This window comes from Haliotis rubra, unplaced genomic scaffold, assembly GCF_003918875.1.
Source record: "Haliotis rubra isolate DU_JTF1 unplaced genomic scaffold, ASM391887v1 Scf992, whole genome shotgun sequence".
NCBI classification, from domain to species: Eukaryota; Metazoa; Mollusca; class Gastropoda; order Lepetellida; family Haliotidae; genus Haliotis; species Haliotis rubra.
The window spans coordinates 118101-138072 of NW_025767737.1; the positions used below are offsets into that span (position 1 = coordinate 118101).

Below are 19972 nucleotides of genomic sequence, written 5' to 3' on the forward strand. Positions count from 1 at the left end.
TGAACCAGGCAATGTACACAATGGCTGAGTGAACCAGGCAATCTACACATTGACTGAGTGAACCAGGCAATGTACACCATGACTGAGTGAACCAGGCAATGTACACAATGACTGAGTGAACCAGGCAATGCACACATTGACTGAGTGAACCAGGGAATAACATAATGACTGAGTGAACGAGGCAATGTACACCATGACTGAGTGAACCAGGCAATGTACACCATGACTGAGTGAACCAGGCAATGTATATATTGACTGAGTGAACCAGGCAATGTACACAATGGCTGAGTGAACCAGGCAATCTAGACAATGGCTGAGTGAACCAGGCAATCTACACATTGACTGAGCGAACCAGGCAATGCACACATTGACTGAGTGAACCAGGCAATGTACACAATAACTGAGTGAACCAGACAATGTACACATTGACTGAATGAACCAGGCAATGTACACAATGGCTGAGTGAACCAGGCAATGTACACATTGACTGAGTGAACCAGGCAATGTACACATTGACTGGTTATTTCAGTCATTGTACACACTGCCTGATTGTAGACATTGACTGTAACGGTTCTTTATTCGGGTGATGCGACGGTTCAACACAAATATTTGTATCGCTTGACTTGCTTGACAACGATACAAGAATCTGTATCGAAACGTCGCATCATCCGAAAAAGAAGTTGTTTATCCATAAAGTTTTGTCCTTATCTGATTCTCCAACTTAAACATGCCACTCAAAGAAATTGACTGTAACATACACTGGATTGCTAATTAGTGATTTGAGCAGAGTAGGTTGATGTACAGAGTGATAGTGGGCAGTTTTGACCCCACTTAATCTGTGACAAAAATACAATCATAGACAAACGTCCCTTGAGTGAGGATTATTCAACCCGAATGCTAGCACTCATGACGCACTTCTCACGCAAGCTTGTTTCGATGAGTTGTAGGTGAATTCTGGATCACAAATGCACATTCCCCTGAAACACAGGAACCCTTGACGTAGCAGTCCATGGCATTTCCACAATGCCGATGCATGCTAGCAGATCCTGGACCAGAAAACCCCCAGAATAATTCAATTCAACCTGAACTCAGAAACTTTGACAATGACATCTTAGCTGATACAACTGAATGTTTAAACGTGATTCACGAGGAACACATACTAGTGGAACAAAGTAACTTGCATTATTTGGTGTATCCACTTTATTGCAAAAGAGAACAACATGATTTATGGTGTTTTCCTTCATCACGGTGTAACTGTTGGCATGATACTGTCATAATCTGTATGCTTTCACATTTGGCGTCGTGACACTCCATTTAAGAGATGTCTTGAAAAGTCAGTTCACAAATTCAGTATTGTGTTTCTCAACTGTTGATGCAGCCTTGACAACGATGACGCACAGACAACACTAAGCGATTGAACAAAACTTGGGGAATGTTGTTCCATGTCTGAACGGACGCTTGTCCAAATTCAGCTAACGTGAGTAGGTGATTCTGTGCTTGACGTAAACGTCTCCTCCCATTTCATCCCAAGTCGGAGAAAGCTGCTGGCCAGGGGAGTATCAGAATGTTCTGCTGTCTCAGGAAATCCGTCACAACACGGGCGACATGTGGACGGGCATTATCTTGCTGAAATGTGACGTTATGTTGAATCAACAGCTGCACATGAGGCACAATGATCTCATTCCTGTATCGCTGACAGGTCAGATTGCTATTAACAATCACAAGTTGTATCCGACCATGAGATGTGATGCGACCCCATACCATAACGCTTTCACCACCAAACTATCGACGTTGAACAACGCACGCGTCAGAATAAGCTAGGATAAGATTATTATCGACGGGGGAAATTTTGTTTACATTCATAAGAGCTCTGAAAAATTCAACAATCATAAAACATTTAATGGACAATATTAAAATTAACTGGTAACGCTAAGATTGACAACAACATAACATTATTAACATAAATATCAAACATAAAACAAAGTTAGCCCCATGCACCTAAAAGCAGTGTACGAAGTTTAAAAAGAAAACACGTGAGGAGTAAAATGTTAGGGCTTATTAAGAATTCGGATGCTGCATGGAACAAAAGATTTTGTGCTCCTTCGGTCAGTTCCGTGCACTCCAGGAACTAAACTGACGTAAGTCAGGAATGGTTCGAGCAGTCTAACTGGCAGTATGGAATCTATTCCTTAGATTGTTAAGCCGAATTTAGTTGTCTTGCTGGCATGACGTGGCCGGGCCGAAGAATATCTCTCTCGTGTTCACATCAGTTTTCAAACGTCTCCTAAGAGATGAGATCGTGTTTTCACAGACACAAAACCAGTTCATTTTCGACCATTCCAATCTCCAACACACACACACGCGTAGACACTGATATTCTGTACGCCTCCGAATGATGTACGCGCAGTTTATGTTGGAATTTGCGCGATACTTGACATCAAATGTCTTGCAAAGTGCTTTGCTACATGTTTACTTGGGGTCATTTGATATACCTTTTCAAATAACTAGTATTTTATGCCATGTTATGGTTTGCACAGTTATTTTTCCGTTAGTATAGATCATATTTGGCCTCACTATATCTGCAAAACTGACTTAAGTCTTACACAGCTTTTTGTGGGGGGCAGGGTTGAAGCTGTTTCCTGGTGCACACTTGCAAGTAAGTTCGAAGCATACAAACGTTCTGTTTGCTGGGCAGTCAGAGGTGGTTAAGGCTGCTGCTGACCAATGGACCTGTGCATGTTCACACTTATGTCAGACTGCATTTTATGATTACATACATGGCATTGTAATTTCACGAAACAGATTAAATTGTAAAGTGTATCATTTTGTAAGTCCAAACTTCCTAATCCCAAATGTGAGTGATTGAGTTTGGTTTTAAGCCGCTTTTTGCAATATATCAGCAATATCACGGCAGGGAAGACCTAACCAGAAATGGGCTTCACTCATTGTACCCATGTGTGGAATACAACCCGGGTCTTCGTCGTGACCCACATGTGAAGAGGTTACGTGTATAGTTAATTCTATCAATCTGAAAAAGATGACAGAATGTTCAAATAGTGGACATACATGCTCTCATTATGTTGAACATACGTGTCATCGTCATGGTTTTAGTGTACTAAAGATATTCGAAATTTAAAACCAACGTGTCCCCCTGTTGAAACCAATCATTCCATGAACTTAAACACCAGTGTCTATAAAAAACAACAAAAAACAAACAAAATAAAACAAAAAACAAACAAATACAAAAACAAATAATAATTATAGAAAAACAACAACAAAAAAACAACCCACACAAACAAACCCAACGTTTTCTGCATGACAACATAATATTGTGTGAATACTGACATCAAGATCCTGTCTGCACTTTCGTGTTAGGTGAACATAAATTTCACTCTGGTTAAACATAGTTCTGTGAGTTAATCACCATTATGATGTCCATATTTTTGCCCGGTTAGCTTGTCTGGTTAAACCAAACTATTGGTCATATCGATGTTTTTATTAATGACTTTCGCAATCGAACTATTAATATGTATCACCAGGAATGGCAATCACCTTTTAATAGTAGCACACGCTATGATTGTTATAGGACATTTATAACTTTACTACAACCATAAAATATTTATCTGTACTTAGATGCAACGATTTAAGGTATACGATTATAAAATTCAGACTAGGTTTGCTAAATTTAATGGTAAATGAAGGAAGAAAAATGTCCATCGAGAGGAATCAAAGAATCTGTCCATTATGCAAAGAAGCAGTAGAAAACGAAATTCACTTCACCTTTGTCTGTAAATCTTATGCTGACATTAGAAAGAAATATATACCGGAGTATTACCTGTCAAAGCCCCCCGATGTAGCTTTTAAATCGCTATTATGTTCTTGCAATGAACACAATATTAGAATTCTGTCATTGTTTATAAAACACTCCAGTAAGTTAAGATATGAATTGTTGAAACATTAGTTACAACTTACTTGTCAAAAATACTTATGTACAACTCTGTAAACTTTATATGGGCCCGAGGCCTTGAATACAATAAAATTCTTGTCTTCTTCGTCTTCTTGATAGGTAATTTAGGTCACCCACGCCTTCGCATTTCTGTTTGCTTTCTGCCTAGATTAATTCATTGACATCTTACAAAAGAAATGCAGTTCGCTCTACCCCCATGTAATAAAGGACATTTTTGTCCTGACCTATAATAGTTAAAGTACAAGGACGCAAGCCCTAGTTCAGGGCAATAGTGTACTTTATTACACTTCACATGGGGGTACAGCAAACTGTATTTTTTAATTACACATAAACACATTCTCTGTATATGGGATAGCGGTCTTCATACGAATAAATGATATGTCATTCGTCAAGTCACGTCTTTTTTGTGACTGTAACAATAGTACTCACTAAGAATACATAAATCAGAGGGTTACATTAAAAGGCAGCATAAGATAATGTAGCAATGTGATAGCAACCAAGTCAGTGATAACAATCTTGAAGAAGTAGCACCAGCTGTCAAACTTTCGAAAGTAGGCCAAGGCTGGATAATGAGGATGAACGTAATGATATTCAAACAACCGCTGTTCGTGAGATGAGTTAGTGAGTTTAGTTCAACGACGCTTTTAGCAATATTACGGATGTGACGGATGACACAGGACATGGGCTTCACACATTGTAATCATGTTGGGAATCAAACCCGCAGCTTCGTTACAAACGAACCATTCAACCACTAGGCTAATGTGAGATGACCGAAGCTCACGCCTGCCCATTTATGAATGTTTCAAAATACGTTTTGGATTGTCCTACACAATCTAAGATGAATCACTATAATAAAATTACAACATATATTTTGCAATGAATGTTACTGTCATACCAGATATACTCATAATACCTGTTTAAAGGTGAGGATCCTCCATTTTGTATCCCTTGTGATGAAAGAATCACGGTCAAGCATGTCCTGCTTGACTGTGTTGAATATTCCATCACAAGGGATATCTATTTCAAATCTTTTTAGTAATATAAGTTCTCATTTAATTATAGCATTTTTTAAAGAATTAGATTTGTTAACTGATTTGTAAATATATAAATATTTTATTATTGGTAATTTAAATTAGTTACTGAGATTGTTAGTGGCTGTACCCTCAAAAGGGGTTAAAGTATTGTAAAGTTATTGTCCCCCTGAGAGGGTACGTAAGTCCCAAAACATTGAGTCAATTTAAGTGTACCATGTTTTGAATCGTAATGTTTTTGTGTTTTTAATGTATGGCTAAAACAATGAAGGATCTTTTACAAATGTTAATTATCAATTAATTATTGTTTTTGAAAAAGGAATTGATTTGTTTTATGAATTCTGATTAACGTATTTTGTAAATAGACATAGTTTAAAGATTGGTAATTTAGATTAGTAACTTAAATTGTTAGTGGCTGTACCCTCAAATGGGGTTAATGTACTGTAAAAAAATATTGTCCTCCTGAGAGGATACGTAAGTCCTAACACTTTCAAAGCAAACTGTAAATTTGCCATATATTAAACGTAGTATCTTCGTTCTTTTAACTGCCGGCTACATTTTCCTACAATCGCCAATGGCTGAAGGGATGGTGTAAATCAAGCTAGGGTCCGTGCAGGTAGCAAAGGCACTGTAAGTCCCCATGGTCCCTAGTATGGTGATCTACCTTTAGCAGTTGTTGGCGATTACTGGCCCATTTTTACATTGTTTTGTCCAAAAATAGTTTTCTACTTTTAAATTTATATGCTAGTAAGTTTTAACTCATCTTGTGATAATCTAGTGATCTTACTGTCTTTCGTTGTCAGGGTGTTATATATTATCTGTATATATTATTGATTTAGAACTAGTTTTAGTCACGATGTGGCTGAAATATTGCCAATTGACATTAAATTTTAACTCACTCACTCAAGATCTGGGTTAGATTTGGTCTTCAGTAACCCATGTTTGTCATAAGAGGCAACTAACGAGATCGGGTGGTCAGGCTCGCTGTCTTGGTTGACACATGTCATCGTATCCCAGTTGCGTTGATCGATGCTCTTGCTGTTGATCACCGACTTGTTTGGTCCAGACTTGATTACCTACAGCCATATAGCTGAAATATTGCTGAGTGCGACGTCAAACTAACCAGCCGACCCTCTCTTACATCATCACCCTTACAGACACCTGTTGTAAGGGGGTGGGGGGTGGTGGTGTCTGGACAGACTATCCTCCATTTTCTTTTTATGACGTAACATAGGTGTGACCTTTGTGTGACCTAATCGATTGTTGAACCCCACCCTCCACTTTCCGGCCTAGGTGTGTGTGTCACCTTCAGGTTCAAGTGGTCTGTGATTATTATTCAATTATCTTATGAGTGGTATGAGTTTGCCGACTCGAGTGTTCACACGACAAACTAATGTTGTCTCTGAATATATATAATTTTGATAGTAACAAACAAGCCTGTTTAAATTGAAAAGGAGCCCTAATGACCCCAGAGATTCAGAACCTGAGGACATCTAGACTTGTTTTATTTAGGGTTTTAGCACTGCAGAGAGGGCATGTGGCAGTAGGGAAAATAATGTGGTTCAGGGACTATGAGACAGACTAAGCATACGCATTCAAGGTAGAATTAATTTCACACAATGAGGGGGAATTTAGCTGCTATTTATAAGGTCAAAATATCACAGGGCCATGAGCCGCCATGAAAGGAACGAGTTCAGGGGTGAGAACCTGGTCGCGGCAAGCAGCAGCTGTGAGGTTTCCACAGATGACCAGAAGTCGGGAACGGTTGTTCCCACAGAAAGCACCCCACACCATGCAACTTCCGCCCCCGAATCTGTCGACTTCCTGTGCACAACATTGGGCATACCGTTCATGACATCGTCTCCAGACTCTATGCCTGCCGTCCGCGAATCTGAGGGTTAACCTGGATTCATCGTTAAAGACGACTCGATTCCAGTCTCTCTGGGTCCATCGGAGGTGACGTTGGGCCTACGGCAGACGTTGACGTTGATGAAACAGCGTCAATATTGGCTCACGATATGGACGTCGAGAATGGAGATTGGCAGCCCGCAACCGATTTCGAATGGTCGACGAGGACAGTCGACCTCTAAACATCCCAGCCCTGGGTCGTGTAGCCGGCAGAAATCTGTCACGTAGGTGACGTAGGACGATCTTCTGCTCGTGACGTCACACCTGGACGACACGACCTTGGGGGATGAGAAGTGGTGCCAGTTTGTTGTAGACGACCTCGCAAGTCATACACAGTACGACGGCTGCATCCCATTGCTCTTGCGACGTCAATAACTGATCTTCCAGCTTGCAACATGCCAACGGCACGTTCACGTTGCACAATTGACAATCGTGGCATTTCAAGTACCATTAGAACTGTGGTTTAAAAAGGTGTTTTTTTTTCACTTCTTGAGGCCAATGCAAACACGTGCAAGAAGAAATATTCGATGCGAAGATCACGTGATCGACTGCACGTGCAAAACCTGATTTGGCACTAACGTCATTTGCACGACGAATGGATGGGTTTGAGTGGGTTTTGCTAACGTTTTTCTAGAGTCGAAAGATAGGGATCCCATTTCGGATACATAGATGTATCATCAGAGAAAAAAAAATCATTATTTTTAAAAATTACATTTTGTGAAGTTTCTTTTTTGACTCAGTATATATTAATACATGTTTCCGTCCTTGAAGTCATTAACAAGAATTATGCATTTTCTGCAGTTACTTGTGAATTGAACTTAATGAAGGGTCATCTTATTAATGAGTATCGGGGAAATTATATTCATCTATAAATTAGACGCAGCTTCATGTTTTTCAAGACATCTTTCCGGAAAATGCGTCTGTGAAAGCGTTCAGATAATGACGATGTTGGACATTATTATTCATGAGATTCTTGTCAAAAGTAAGGTCGAATAATATATCGTTTTTATACAGCAGTGTTGGCCCTTGGGCCTATAGTACGAATACAGTTTGATTACTTGCACGTGGTGCTAGTAACATATTAAGTTTCTATTGGTATTGAACGCATATTTTAGATAAAAGCTATGGTATTAATTACACAACATCTATATTGTTTGATGTTAAACGATTTGGCAATGTGTGTTCATACATTACTATGTTTGACAGACTTGGAAATAATTAATAAATGATATTGATAGCATCTTCACGACTTGGCCATACAGTCATGACAATTTAAGGAGTGAATAGTGAGCGATAGGTCTTGTGTGATTTCAAAGATTCATTAAGACTGTAGCCGTCTAAGCGTAACTCTTTGTGTAATATTTATACATTTTCTATCCACGGACAACATGCTTCTAATATTAATATTATTTTCATGGATTCATCATATTTTATCTATAGCTGTGCTATAGTTTTTAACTGAAATGTCTTTTCTGTTGCTGGCATTGAAGTAATTCCCACACAGAGCAGGGATCATATGTCTTTGAAATATAAATTATGCAAACGGCTGGAACCTTGTTTTCCAATACAAAATGTTCGTAACGCTACAACATTCGCGTGCCTATGAAGAACTATAGAGTTGGCCTCAACCATTGGCTGGATTACATTCTCTTCGTCAGCAGAGAAATTTCGACTGTTTCCTTGGGGTGCAGGCGACATTTTGCGTTTCCATTTTTGGTAAACCGGAAGTAAACGGAACTATGGGATATATAGAAGCTAAACAGTGACGTTAACCACACTGTTAAACTTTGACGGCGACGTTAGCTAACGGCATGACTAACCATGTTTTGAACACGCATATTTAACGTTCGGTTACCTAACCGCCGGTTAAGGATTTATCCGGCCGTTAGGAGTTAACCGGCGGTTAAGATAACCGAGTATTGAACAACCGGGCCCAGATAGATAGTTAGTTAACCAACTAACTACGTTTCCACGAACGCCATCGTTTTCTAATTTGTGCAATAAACCTTTATGCCATGCCCTGTAAAAAGCTTTTGAAATATCACAAAACAGCATACAGTAAAGGTGGTGATTATCTAGGACTGAGCATATATTATTATAAATCTCTATGTTGAGATGTAGTAGAATGACTAGCAGTAAAACCTGAATGGAATTTACTTAAAATCTTATGTTCATGAAAATGGTCGTGCACATGTTTTACCATTATTCTTTCAAGGATTTTCCGAAGGAAAGGTATTAAACTAATAGTTCTGTAATTAACATGTTATATTTGGGAATACACTTTCTTAGTAAAGTACCAATTCTAGTACTTTTTGAGTTGATTCCCATCCGGGATTCGAACCCACACCCTCAGAGTCAGGCACCTAATCGCCAGCACACAAAGTCTGACGCCTAGACCGCTCAGACACCGCGGCGTCCACAAAAATGGAAGTCGGACAACTGGTAGTCCAGACTGAGGCCTTTGTGTACCCCTCTGATAAGTGTTAATTGGCACGGCTCCTTTGCTTTTTGTTTTTAAATAGCTCAGAATTATTCAGAGATCGAAATGCTTTTTCCTTAGACGTTTTCATTTCTTTTAAGCATGTTATGAGGGGCGTTGAAAAACTAGTCAAACTAACTATATTCTCGATTTCCAATGATTGAAAAAAGCTTCCATTTTATTTTGAAGGAATCACTAGCAAAGTCATATCCAAAATTCCATGTGGGTAATGTGGATAACGAGATATTAGTCATCACAACATTGGGTATCATGTTTCTTGCAAATTTGCAGAAAATGGAAAACAATCTCCCATTTGGTATCTAGTAATAGTAATATTCCACTTATATGGCGCTCACATCCAGGCACATTGCCTGCTCATGGCGCTACGTACATTACTATCCCCGATCATAGGACGCTATCGTAGTTTCCGATACGTTTTCAACTCCCTGGGGACTGTACAGCCATGCTGCCATGAACTAAACACTCACATTGCCAGCACATACTCACGGGTACCCATTTTACAGCCGGGTGAACTGAGACAGTGTAGATCTAAGTATCTTGTCCAAGGATACTACGCAAATGTGCCCATCTCGGGAACCGGGCCTCGGTGCCTCCTCGAAACAGGGCCTTCAGCGTGATAGGCAGCACTGATAATGGTATACGCTCAGATAGTATCATATAAAATATGTTCAGCATGGTATTGGATGACACCCCGCCATCACCAGCATTCAAAGATTTGGATTGCTTGATTTACATTTAGACGGGGACTGTTTTTTTTCAGGACACCCTAATTTTAAATTTTCAAAAACATTGTGTCGAGATATACAACATATTGAGAGCTGCCACTTGAATATCTAAGTTTAACTTTTACCAACATACAACATGTTTTTTGAACATGTTTCAATTGGTGTTGGGGGATTCCCGCCAATACACCTTGATATAAAATTGAATCAAAATCTATTAATTCTTTCCTAAGTTCGCGGCTACCAAGCTTGGCATGTGCAAAACTGTTACACCGTCGCTGTGACCTTTAAAATGACCTCAAAATCCATCATTTCTTTCTCGAGTTCTTTCAGTAAACCGAAGGGGGAGTCATTTGAACAAGCGATGGTAGTTTCAAATTGCCTTTTTGTGCAGTTTAATCTCTAAGTTTGATTCTAGCCGACCTCTACCAATTTCAAACATACAAAAAGGTGTCTTGCATATTTTGTTTCCTGAAGTTTAATTTGTGATGCATTTCATTGCTAGTCAGCTAGGCTATTCCATTTGTCCGAACCAGAACATACGGAGATAGATCATTTAGCAGACCGGGTGCTGTACTCTGGAATTGATTACCTGAAAATGTCAGAAAATCGGAAAATATCAACAGTTTCCGATCTTGTCGCAAAACCATCCTCTTCAAACGAGCATTCGACAAAGCGCACATGAGCAGGATATGTAGCGCTATATAAATGTCTAATTTGATTTGATTTGATACCGTTAGAAACCCACCCCCAACCCCAACGAGTTTGGTGAAAGTTCGGGTTATACGGGAAAGGATTTACAGTGGTTTATGAAAGAACAGATTGACATACAGCTAGATGAAGATATTGACATCTCAGCCATATCGTGACGAAAAGAATTTATACAATATAAAGAGAAAACGTTTTGAAGATTAAAACCTGTCGACGATGGATAGTCAAAATACTAGAGAATCACAGATATGAATAAAACTAGCGAGCAAAGCTAAAACATTTCAATTAAAGATGACAATACAGTATAAAACACGGGCTATAGATCGCCAACAATTGAAGGTAGATCACCATACTAGGAACCATGGGGACTTACATTACTTTTGCTATCTGCATGGACCCTAGCTGGATTTACACCATCCCTTCAGCCATTGGCGATTGTAGGAAAATGTAGCTTTGTTAAAAGAACAAGACAAGTAAATTTACATTTTACTTTGAAAGTGTTAGGACTTACGTACCCTCTCAGGAGGACAATAATTTTACAATACTTTAACCCCCTTCGAGCGTACAGCCACTAACAATCTAAGTTACTAACCTAGATTACCAATCTTTAAAATATGTCTATTTACAAAATACATTTATCGGAATTTATCAAACAAATCAATTTCTTTTAAAAAACACAATAATTAAATGATAATTAACATTTGTAAAAAGATCCTGCATTTTTTTTACATTGAAATATTTATCCCTTATGATGGAGAATTCAACACAGCCAAGCAGGACATACTTGACCGGGGTTCTCTCATCACAAAGGATACAAAACGGAGGATCTTCACCTTTTAATAAGTATTTGTGAGTATAGGGCGTATGGCCAATGCGACATCGTCGCATGATGACCTCCTCAAATCTCGACTGACAACCGGAGTAGGTGTAACCAATATAAGGTTTACATGGGTGTCCCATTTCTTCTGCATCAGATCACGGATGTAAGTTCTATTGCTAGCTTTGTAATCAGAGTATGGAATAAGACGTGTTGTCACAGATTTACTGAGTGTGCCTTAGCAGCAAGATCAGCCATTGTATTCCCAGAAATGCCAACGTGGCTGGGTAACCAACAAAGACGACGTCGATTGGCCAGTAGCAAGCTCATTATACAATTCAATAATTTCTATTAAAAGTGGATGTTTACAAGAAAGATTTTTAATAGCCTAAAAATCGGAAAAGATGATGTATTGTTTATATTTAGGTGTTAATTTATAAATGTAAGAGCTGTTAATATGGCGTTAGCTTCTGCTGTGAAAATAGAGCTGTTATTTGGTAGTGGGGAACATATTGTTCGGGGATCCAATGACACCGGCACAAGCAACTGCTCCACCATCCTTGGATCCATCTGTTAATAAGGATTTGTATGTATTATATTTATTTTTTAATTGATTTTTGTTTATATTGTAATTCGTTACCATTATTGGCATGAGTATCTATTGTAAAGATAAGTTAATACGGCTTTGGGAAAGAGACGGCTCATCTGCCTCGACGTAGCGACTATCAACTGGGGAAATTCTAAATGATCCAAGACAAAGTCTAAAACCTTGGTGGTGAACAGAATAAAGTAGTTTAAGGTTGCTTTTGCAGGCTCCGACATACACGATCGAGCCATAATCAAGTTTAGATCGCACCGATGATCTGTATAAGTGAAGGAGGGTAGTTTGATCCCCTCCCCACTTTGAATTGGAGACAACCTTTAACAAATCGAGTGCCTCCTGGCATTTAGCTTTAAGGGATTTAATATGAGGTAGGAATGTTAAATGGGAATCGAAAATTAGGACCAAGAATTTGGCTTCCTTTACAACTTTGATGGGAGTACCATTTAAAGATAGTCCTGGGTCCTTATCAGGCTTATATGTTCTACAAAAAAGTAGACAATTAGTTTGTTTTATTTAGAAAATTTAAAGCCGTTTTCAAGACACCATTTACTTATTTTGTTTAAACTGCAGTTGCCGTTCAATAGTATGCATATTTCTACCACGACAAGAAATATTGAAATCATCCACAAATAATGATCCATCAACTGAATCATTTAAAACCGTTGATAAACTATTGATCTTGATGCTAAACAGTGTTACAGACAAAATACTTCCTTGGGAGACCCCCTGATCCTGATTCTAATGATCAGACTGGGTTGAACCCACTCGGATTTGAAATTGCCTGTCTTTTAAAAACTGTGATATAAAAAGAGGCAAACGGCTTCTCAAACCAAAATCATGTAAATCCTTGAAAATGCCATGATTCCAGGTCGTATCATAAGCTTTCTCAAGATCAAAGAAAATTGATACAGCATATTGTTTATTTACTATAGTATTTTTAACAAAGGATACTAAACGTACCAAATGATCAATGATACTTCGATTTTTCCTGAAACCACATGGAATATTTGTTATAAGGTTATTGGTTTTAAGATAACAAGTTAAGCTATTATTCACCATACGTTCCATGGTTTTACAGACACAGCTAGTTAGAGATATCGGTCTGTAATTAGACGGATCTGTATGATACCTGCCAGGTTTTGGTATTGGGACTACAACGGCATTACGCCACGAAGGAGGAAATTCTCCAGACGTCCATATTTGGTCAAATATATCTAAAAGTGGCATTAGACATGGTTCAGGTAAGTGTTTCAGTAGCTGGTAATGTATATAACCATCAACCGCTGCAGTGTAAGAGCTTGCTCAAGAGCAGTGTGTGGCTCATGTAATGAAAACACTTAGTTATAATCTACACCGTTAGTTGATTCGAGATTAAGTTTTTTCTTTTCCTTTTGTTTCTGATATATCTGAAACTCAGGGACATAATTTGTCGATGATGAATTTTTGGCAAGAGTTTCACCAATTATACTTGAGTAGTGTACAACGTCTCCCTGGCCCCTTTTTCAAGATGGCGGCACATCCGGTCCCCATGGGCGCCGCCATCTTGGATCAGTCACTTCCGGTCAGGGGAGATCACTCGGGTTCCGGTTCCGGTGCTTCCGGTTCCGGTGTGTGCGCACGCATCGCCATGACGTCACGTCCGGTTCCGGTGGTTGCGTGCGCATGACGATGACGTCATCTCCGGGCCAAGATGGCGGACGCGTTTCAAGATGGCGTCCCATCCGGTGGGATCGCTTGAGATCTCGCGGGATCTCGTGGATTCTCGCGGGATCTCGCGAGCGTAAACGCCTTTCAAGATGGCGGAACGGACGAGCGGCGGACGGGACGGGACGGAGAGGGAAGGGAAGGAGAGGAGAGGAAAGGAGAGGGAAGGAGGGAGGGAGGGAGAGGGGGTGAGGCGGACGATGGCGTGGCTAGACAAGTGTGTGTGTGTGTGTGGTTAAAAAACATTGGATGTAGCCTTCTTTCGAGCGAGGTGGGTGGCCCTGAAAATGGCCGTTGGTATGTGAACCAGGCAGGTTAGCATCACAGAGGAGATGGAGACCCTGAAAATACCTTCCGGCTGGCACACATCATCATGCTGCTGTTGCCTCTCTTGATGATGCCTTCCCCACAGTAGAGGCATATGTAGAAGTCAGCTCCTGGAACGACATCAAAGCGATTCGAGGATAATGCTTTAAAACAGGTAGGACAGATAATCAGTCGCCATTTGGATGACCATTTTGGTAATGTTTCTCTTCGCTGCCATTGTTGGTGGTGGTGTGGCGCCACCGTGTCTCCTCATCGTAGGTGGTGGTGGGGCTGCCGCTGCTTCTGTTGCCGTTGTGGGTACCGGTTCTGTAGGTGTTGTTGCTGCCTCTTCCATTTTGATGCCAGCATTCCCTTGTAAGGTAGGGCTGCACCGCAAGTACATTGCTACCCGCAATTTTTCCGGTAAGGCGCCGGTCGCATGACTTCCACTTTTCTTGCATCCATGTTGCATCAAGATAGTCCTCACTGATCCATGCTGGAGTTTATATATGGGCGACGAGACAGCGATGACGTGTCGTCGATGACGTGGTATCCATGACGTCATGGTCGCGCGTGAGGGTAATGAAGTAGAACCGATGGCGTCACCGTGAGGTGGTGGCGCCCCCATGGCCTTGGATTGGCTGAGCTCTCACTATATATGATGAGAGGGATGACCGAAGCAGTGTTACAACCATCAATCATGTCTGGAGAAAACTGGGATCTGGAACTCATGTCCTTGGAGACAGCATCACCACCCTTACCGGCATGGCAGTGCCACCATTGTCATGGCTGCCTGCCCGTCTACGCCAATGGCACCATTGTGTACAATGGTACCTTTCAATGTGTCTACTGCAAGACAGTGTTAAAGGACACTTATATCAGGCGTTTAACTCATGGGAGCAAGTGCCCCGTAAAAACAAAGATGGCCATTCATCCCTGCCAATGTAGGTGCCAACTCTGGTCCCTTGAGTGAGGTACACTCTAAAAAAACGGCCCTTTTCAGGGCCATCCATCTCTCTCAAAAGAAGCGTTCATTTCAATGCCAACAACAACAACAACAACACTAGGTTGACATTTTTCAAACGTTTTATTTTCCCCGCTAACAAGAACACTTTGACAAAGAGACGGGATTAGGGGCGTCCCTGATCTTTTTGTTTACAAAACGGTATGAACTGTAACATCAGAACTGTAACATCATAACATCAGAACGATAAGGTTGTGTCCTTTGGCAGGGGGTGTGGATCATGGCCAGCGTTGTTGTCTGTCAGGCGTGTGGGTTGAAACCAACGTCTTACGTTCTTCTTTGGACGAGGGTATCGTAGGGATCAAACTGTTCCATCACGTCAAAAGACCATCCACGGGCACGATGAGCCAGTACATACAAACAGTACATCCCACAAGGGGCACTGAACCAGGGTTGAAGTGACTGACCATTCCACTGTTGTTGGAGCCATCCGGCGAAGGTCATGACATTCCGAAAGTCTGGATGCTGTTGGTAAGGATGGAGTCCATAACTGTCAAAGTAGTCCATGGCACCTGGTGCTGGGCGATACACGCACACCCAGTGTTGTCCTGGGAGATGGCTGGGGTCCGTGTGTTGACAATGTAGGCTTTAGGATAATGTCCATCCTGCTGTTCACACAGCACGGCGGTGGTGCAAAACGATCTTGGGCAAAGGTACCTTGGTAGAGGGTCGCAGCAGGGGATCCTGTTATGCGTGAAAGCGTTCAAGTGTTTGGTCGTCAAACCACTGTAGGTCGTCCATCCTTAGACCATCAGAGGATCAGCGGAACCGATCAATTTCCAAAACGCTTCGTATTCCTCGTAGCAGACGAGCGTGACGGGGCGTGGTAGGGTTCTGCAAACTGAAGTTCAAGTCCCAACTTGCCCGTCTGTCGTGGTGGTTATACCCTTCATCTGCGCCAGATCCACCGTCAGATCCACCACCCACACAGTGAATCCGTTCCTGAATTCGTCCAGGGTGAGGGTTGCAGGGGATGTTCTTGCCACAGGTGTCCCGTGTTGCCGGAACAGGTTCATGTACAACTGTTTGAGCGAGGCACTGTTGTTCTGAAAGTCGCTTTTGATTTCGGTGCCATGCACTTCTTGCCCATTGAGTTTCAGCTTGAGACTGGTCACGTTGTTGTGCTTGAAATGGTAGGGGTTCTTTTTCCTTGCTGCCGGCAAAGCATCATTGTCCACCAATCCCAACACCACTCGTTTGGGCAGTTGGCCTCAATCAGTTGATCTTTGTGGAAATCGCGTCCTCCTCCTGAAATGTCGTAGGTGGGCTGTGACTTGGACTCGGGTCAAAGGATATTTGGCCGTGACTCCTGGTGACATGTGTTTCACGTGTTGTTCCCGGTATGGCAGGATCAATGTTGACTTGGCACCACGTAAAACTTCGGCTTTGGTCAGTTCAAATCGGCACTCGACATCTCCAGCACTCATCAAGTAGAAATCACTCGGGCTGCGAATCAGTTCTAGTTTCATGGGGACTCCATCCACCAGGTATCGGTCTTGGAGAAACAGGTCACAGTGGAGCGCCCTGTCAGTTCCACGTCTCGGGTGGGTAGAATGGCCCTCGTCGTGCGACAAGTCCTGCGTTGGCATTCTGGGCGACAGCATTAAAGTGCTCCATTTTCCAGCTTCATCGGTGTACCATCCTGGACACTGGAGATGGGTCCCTTTGGCTGCCTTCCCATAACTCAGCAACGTTTCCAAATAGGCTCGGTAGGGATACGTACCCATGGAAGGAGTAATTTCCAGTTGGTTGTGTCCCCACTTGTACCTTACTTCACGAAGAGGGGAATGCATCATGTTGTTCACCGTGGACACGGCGAGTGCCCCATCGCCATCATGAACTGCATTCGTACCATCTGTATTCTTGATTTTGAGGCAGATGTGGAGGTAACACTGGCTCAAATCGTGTGTAGGCATTGACAGGGTTAGCAATGTTAAATTTGAGGGGGCCCGCGACCGAAGGGGTGCCAGAGGGCTGTATCGAATCCACTGACCTTCTTGGACGGAAGTCACCACAGGGCACAGCAAAAAAGAGATCCAGTTGGGCCTTGGGCATTCACAGGCATCTCGCGCATCATCTTGACAGCTGATCTGGACAACAGGTCTGCACAACAGGTCTTGACCGTGCGGTGTCTGGTGTTGAACTGAACTCCTTTCCCATCGGGGTGGGTATTTATCTCTTTCTCTCAAAACAAGGGTTTACGTTTCTTGGTGAATCACGGGCTGTTTCCGTTTTCGTTTGCGCGGCAGGTGATCCTGGTGGTGGTGGTGGGTGCTGCAATCGCAAGGTGGCAAGTAAGGCTTGTTTCCCATGATGTTTCAAACTGTCCCCCCCGCCTTCGGTGTCCTGAACTGATATCTTGCACCAATCCCGGCAACATCTTGACGCCTGATTTGAGAGCTGATTTTCCCACCGTCTTGAGGATGGAGAGAGCTGAAGCGTCCCAAGTTTCCCAAGATGTTGCCGAAACCTCTCCCTCGTTGATGAATGCGTCCTCGGTACGGTTAAGCTACCTCCTGCCTGCTGTCCGCAACGCTGCGCTGCGCTGGAGTCTGATACACTGATGTCCTACCATGCTGATTCTCGCATGCGGTACTTAGGCGGCGAGGGGCGGTAATGAAGTGTCACGATGGTCTTCCCACTCTGGAATGGCACAAGACGTCCTAAGTCATCCGTTTAATAGATTCCGAATGGCATCCGTGGTTCCCTGACGCAATCCCCATGGTAGCGTAGGTGCTGAGGGGTTTTGATCACGACAGCTCTCTTCCATCATCTGGCGACGACGACGGGGACATACATGAGTAAAGGGAGCCATGGTATCCCCACGATTTGATCTTCCACTGCATCCCGAAGACAAGTACTTGCGGTATCAAAACCAGCCAGATGGTGTGCTTCCTGTTCACCCCGACGAGAGGACGGTCAAACACACCCACCTGGACAGGCTGAGCAGAGACTTGGCTTATTTCTTCTGCTTCATCCACCATGGGGAGCTGTATGAATCCCAGCATACGTACTAAAGGAGCAGGCAACACCAATCGGGTGGTGTAGAGTGAGAACCTGATGGAATCATGGTCAGGTTGACTTACTTGGTTCTGCAGGAGGAACCCGTGAGGGCTCTGCACATGTCTTCGGGTGGGAGCATAAAGTTGACATGCGTTTTGCCACGCATTTCAAATCGGAGTTCTTCTTTGGGGTAGTTCGGTGACGGTGAAACGACCTCGAGCATCAGCGGTAAACATCTTGGCGTATGCTTTTCCAACAGCCGTGCACAGGTGTGTTGAAGCAGGATGTTCAGTCTCTGGACCAGTTGGCGACTGGAATACACTCCTTCTGGAATAATGACCTTTTCGCTGACAGCTCTGATGATGCCTGGGTTCTCCTCTGTCATGGGCGCATGGCGTTCTGCTGAACTGTAAGTCCGGGTCATGCGTTCAAAGTTCACATGAAGGACAAACCAGTTGAAGGGTATGACACATTGTACCATGTCATGGGGAAATGAAGTTAACTGACTAATGCGACTTCCCACTCTTGGCGATTCGCACTTGAATGGGAAAGGGCAGTTTGACCGTAATGATTCACTCTGTTGTCGGGATGAACATCCATGGACGCATCGCTGGGTAAGGTCCGCGTAAAGTCCCGCTTGGAAAACACAGACACCGACATCTTTCTCTCTCTCTCTTAGGGAACCAGGCTGGATACAGAGGGGGTTGGAGATGCAGTCGAGGAAGGTGGCAACGTGGATGATGACGACGACACCAACGTGGGTTGTGGGAGCAAGTACCCCAAGCAACTGGCCAACAAAGCTGTCCACAACTGTTTCTCACCGTTGTCCAACTGGACCATGCTCATGATGACCACGCCATATATCAGAAACACTTGGGAGAAAAACACCACTTCACTTCGTGGCAAGTCCATGCCAAAGCAACACCAGCGTGGGGATGGCTTGCCGCCCTCCTTGCACCTTGAGATCGGTTCACTCTGCATGATGGTGGAGGCTCCACTGACGGTGGGAGACTGGAGGCCTCGCTATTTAAAGACCAGATGAGCCGCAGGGATCCATGAATCAAAGCTGGCAGGGTATCCTGACCAACTCACCAACACTTCATCCTTTTTTTGATGACGTCGTCGTTTCAGGACCTGATCCACTTTGTACACGTCATCCGTTTTCTGAATGGGTTGCAGTTATTGCGGTAAAAGGTGCCTTGCAGCACTTCTCCATGATCATCTTTCACTTTGTAGACAGGAGGAACACGCCCTTTCACCACCGATCCACGGTGAACAGTTCGGTGGTCCAGTTGGGAAGGTACCCTTTGTCAAACGTGCCCTTGGTCTTGTTCAAACGGACACAGGTCGGGCACAACAAGAGAGGGTGCTTCTTCTTCTTCTTCTTTGTCTTGAGTTGGTCGCTGCTTCAGCTTTTCTGCCGTTCCATGTGATCCAACACCCGAATTTCATCATAGGGGGCGTTAGGGCGATACATCCACGTGGGCGTTGTCCAATGTCGATGCGATGGGCTAGCGATGATTATAGGAATGCAACAGTTGGGGTAATGCCTTCAGGTAGTGGCGTGTTCCTTGTTGGGTGAAATAACGCCACATACGGTTTTTCAACGTCCTTTGAAAACGTTCCACCACAGAGGCTTTGGTTTCTGGGTTTTGACTGGTGTAGAAATGAATAC

At 42.8% G+C, this 19972-nt stretch overlaps 1 pseudogene; it reads right to left on the reverse strand.

Moving 5' to 3' along the window:
• LOC124265758 overlaps nucleotides 1-19972 on the reverse strand; it is a 29878-nt pseudogene that overhangs the window by 5628 nt on the left and 4278 nt on the right.